This window comes from Pteropus medius, unplaced genomic scaffold (genome assembly GCF_902729225.1).
Source record: "Pteropus medius unplaced genomic scaffold, Ma_sr-lr_union100, whole genome shotgun sequence".
Classification (NCBI taxonomy): domain Eukaryota; kingdom Metazoa; phylum Chordata; class Mammalia; order Chiroptera; family Pteropodidae; genus Pteropus; species Pteropus medius.
In genome coordinates this window covers 69,625-74,438 of record NW_024350924.1, presented here as the reverse complement: position 1 = coordinate 74,438, position 4,814 = coordinate 69,625, and the positions used below count along the sequence as shown (strand labels likewise).

General features: G+C 33.1%; 1 pseudogene; it reads right to left on the bottom strand.

Moving 5' to 3' along the window:
- Positions 1 to 4,005: 4,005 nt before the first annotated feature.
- LOC120585295 (uncharacterized) lies at positions 4,006 to 4,124 on the bottom strand (annotated as a pseudogene).
- Between the last annotated feature and the right edge of the window lie 690 nt (positions 4,125 to 4,814).

Here is a 4,814-nt window from a genome sequence, read left to right as displayed (position 1 = left end):
CCTCCAAATCTGATTGTCCTTGGAGCTGGAGACTTTAAAGAGGTAAATTAAATAGAGGCCATTGGAGTAAACCCTAATCCCAACTGACCGACATCCTTTTAAGAACACAAAGACACTGGAGACGCATTGCACAGAGGCAAGCCCACGTGAAGGCGTGATGAAAAGGCAGCCATCTGCGAGCCCATGAGAGAGGTGTCAGAAGGCACCAAACCTGCCGACGACATTATGGTGGAATTCAAGCCTCCAGAACTGTTGAAAAATAAATTTTGTTGTTGAAGCCACTACTCTGTGGTATTTTGTGTGGCAGCCATATAGCAAACTAGGAAGTATATTTCTTGTCATTTAGATAAAAATGATAGTTATAAGTAGGGGTAAAAGAAAAGCCTAGATAATATTGTGATGTGGACCAAATCTTACAAGAAACAGGCTCCAGATATAAGCTTTGGTCTACATGTTCAAATCTTAAATATATTTAGTGTATAAATGCTCTACAGTATTTTATTTTTCAATATTAGAGATTGGAGAAAATATTCTACTATTTTTACATGAGACTTTAGTATATGGGTAAATTTTCAATAAGTGCTATTTCAAAAAGAAAAGAAAACATATACATTGAATCAACCGTTGAATGGCTCTTTGGTCCAAGAACATTCTCAGTGACAGAGAAATGACCGATAAAGTTATGTAAATCACAGTCTAGGAGTCATCACAGTATAAGTCCAGGAACACGTTAATAATCAAAATTCTGTGGGAGATTAGAAAATGAATCATTAAAAAGTTGAATTTTAGCTATTATTTAAAGGATAAATCATATTTCCAGATGCTTGAGATAGCATAGATAACCTTCTAGCTTCAGGCATCAGTGAGCCTCAAGAATTATAGGTAGACTATCTAAGAGGATTTTAATTTGACCAATTTATGCCATCAATCAGTGGTGAAAAACTTGCCCATATAGGGATATAGATAGAGATACAGAGATAGATACAGATCATATGGACATAGATAATACATAACCACAAAGACTGCGCAAGTTTTCCTCTTTGCCCTATTCGCCACGCAGCTGGTGACTTACCTAGAAGTAAATAATCAGAGTTTTGAGAATATGCTATGCCATTATAGAGAAGAAATGATTTGAGTGGTTAAAATTGGAGATTAAAAAATGTTTTAAAAAGTCCTGATAAATCCAAAAATTTTATTAGAGGTAAAGTAAGACACTGTCATCAGAAGGTAGAGTCAATAGAACTAATTGTCTGCTTGCAAAGTGAGAACAAGGAAAACTGTAGCGGTACCAGCCTGGATAATTAAGAGGAATGTACTGCCTCTAACAGAGGAAAAAGGACTTAATTAGGTAGATTTCATTGTTGAGGAGGATCGCATTCCTGTTTTTACACATACAGATCCTGAATTATTGGCAAATTACAGAGGTCATCCAATATATGAAAGAAATTCAAGAAACCTTGATGCTAACGTATAACCCTTATAGTTGGCTTTTACACAAATATTTCCTATTCAGCCACTTCTCTTCACCTCAACAGCTACAACCCTGACAATCCACGTCACTACCAAATCATGCTAAGATGACAGTATAAACTTCCTAACTGCTCTGTCTGCATTTACCTTTGCCCTCGATAGTCTATTCTTAATACAGTATTCAGAGCGTTTCTGTTAAATTTGAGTCAGATAATGTTACCTCTTTCTTTGATATCATTCAATCTTTATAATGGCCCCAAATCTCTACATGTTCTGCTCTGTATTATCTTTCTGAGCTCCTGTCCAATTTTCTTTCTCACTCATTCAGTTCCAGTCACTGAATCTAAACTTCAACACCATGTCTCTGACAGATTCTATCACCTCTTACATTTCTGTTTTCTCCTTAGTACTATTACTTGCAAACACAACCATCTTACTTATGCTATTTTTCATTTCCTTATTAGAATGTGAGCTTCATAGGACACAATTTTTGCCTGTTTTGTTAGGTATGTAGTCCTGGATCCTATAACAGTCCCTGATATATATTGGTTGATAAATATTTGCTGAATAAGTGACATAAACATTTGTTGCTCAATGAGTTTTAAAAAGTATATTTAATGTGTTATTTTTAAAGAAAGAAAGAAAAACATGGCCTGGGATAAGAACTGGCAACACCCAAATAGAATTTCTGAGCAAAGTTATAATAATTAATATTAAAAATTCAAAGGGTACTTTGAGCTAGTTTTATATAGAATTTTTTCTATAGTTCTATTTCTAGTAATGTGATGAGCTAGTATTTAAGTGATTGTACCATTGAAAACAACTTCAAAATTGGAGAAATATTGGGGAAAAAAACTTCATAAAAGCCTCTGAATGCTGACAATATAATCAAAAATTATCAGACCAAAATATAGAAGAATCCAGAAAAATAAACTGAAAATTAAAATGGTTTTTCAGGATATTCCACAAATATCATGAACCTGAGTTTTGCTCACAAACCCAAGGGATATGCAGGAAAGAAGATAGTGCTCAGGACATGTTACATGCTGTAGAATCTAATATAAGACACTCAACAGGAACTGAAAGTACTATCCACCATTTAACACAGGCCCAGAATTAAATACACTTTAAATACACTCCATCCTCTCTTCAGGGGATTTTATGAAAAAGTTATTTAGTGCTAATTAGAGCACAGTGAATAGAAACAAATAAATATTTAAATTTTACATTGTAAGTTGGCTACTGTGTGGTAGATGGATGATCAGTTCAAATTTACAATATCTGCGTTGATCAATGAAACTCAAGGGATGTATTTAGCTTAGTTGGCTAGTGAAAGAGAATAAGCGGTACAAAGATTGTTTCATAAAGTGATAAAATAAAAATTTAGTCCTTTGAAAAGGCAATAAAACTGACAAAGTTTTAGGTAGGCTGATTAAGAAAAAAAAACAAAAAATGCTCAAATCACCAAAATCAAGAATGAAAGTAGAAACATTACTACTGACTTTATAGACATAAATAAGATTCTAAGAGAATGCCATGATGACCTGTGACAACATTAAATAACCTAGATGAAATGCACATATTCTTAGAAAGGCATACATTACCAAAACTGATTCAAAAAAAAAAAAAGAAAATAGAAAATCTGAAAAGATCTATACAAGTAAAAATATCTGCACTCAAAAACCTCCCAATAACAACAACAAAAAAAATCCATTTCCATATGAGTTCACTAGCAAATTCTACAAATCATTTCACAAAGAATAGTGATCCTTTTCAAATTCTCACAAAAAAACAAAAGAGGAAGGACCACTTCAAACCAATTCTGCAAGGCCAGCATTTCCCTGATAAGAAAATGAGATGAAATTCCAAGTAAAACAAAACAAAAGAAACCATAAACCAATATTCCTTATGACTATACAAGCAAATATCCTCAACAAAACTTAGGCTGACTAATCCAGGATTATATTAAAGGATTATACACCACAACTAAATGAACTTTATCCCAGGAATGCAATGATATTTCACTCAGCATACAAAAAAATCAATATAATACAGCATATTAATATAATGAAAAGAAAAACCTCCACACATGATGATCTCAATTAGTATAGAAAACACAATTGAAAAATTCAAAACCATTTCTTGATAAAAAAAAAAATCCTTGAGGAACTAAGAATTAAAGAAAACCTCTTCAACTCAATAAAATATATTTATGAAAAACTCACGGCTAATATCTTGCTCAATTTCCAAGAATGGAAGTCTTAATCAACAATCAAGAACATGACAAAGATGCCTAATATAACACTTCTATTTAACCTTTTTGAAAGTTCAAGCTGGAGCAATTAAGCAAGACAAATAAATAAGAACACATCCAAACTAGAAAAGATAAAGTTAAAGCAACCCTATTTTTGTATATGGTGACAAGTAGCATTCTAGTTTAAAATTTTTATTTTTTTTTAGATGAGGCAATTCTTGGTTGACCTCACAGATTGCAAAGACCTTGTCAGCTTACAATCCCTTATTTTTTATTTTTCACTCTTACAGAACCTGGTCTTCCTAGGTGGTCTCCCTTCTGAGTACTAACCAGGCCCGACTCTGCTTAGCTTCCAAGATCAGATGGGATTGGACTTGTTCGGGGTGGCATGGCCGTTTTATTCTTTTGCATGTGGTTTTCCAATTTTCCCAACATAATTTATTGAAGAAGTTTTCTCTTGTTCATTGTATGTTTTTAGCTCCTTTGTTGAAAATTATTTGCACATATATATATGTGGGTTTATTTCTGGGCTTTCAATTCTGTTCCATTGGTCTGTGTTACCGTTTTTCTGCCAATACCATGCTGATTTGATTGATTAGAGTGTGACAGCTCTGGTTCTGTTCTTTTTTTTCCTCTCAAGGTTGCTTTGGCTATTCAGGGTCTTTGTGATTCCATAAAAATCTGATGATTTTTTAAATTCTATTTCTTTAAAAAATGCCATTGGGATTGAATTCAAAATGGATCAAAGGCTTAAATACAAGACCTGAAACAATAAACTACTTAAAGAAAACATAGGTTCTAACCTTACAGACCTTGGTCTTAGAGAGGATTTTATGAATTTGACCTCAAAAGCGAAGGAAGTAAAAGCAAATATAAATGAATGGGACTATATCAAACCAGAAAGCTTCTACCCGGCAAAAGAAACCATCAGCAAAAGAAAAAATGGCAACCAACCAAATGAAATATATTTGCAAACAATACCTCCAATAAAAGGTTAATATCCAAAATATATAAAGAGCTCTTACAACTCAACAACAAAAAAATCTAATTAAAAAAGAAAATGGACAAAAGACCTGAACAGACACTTCTC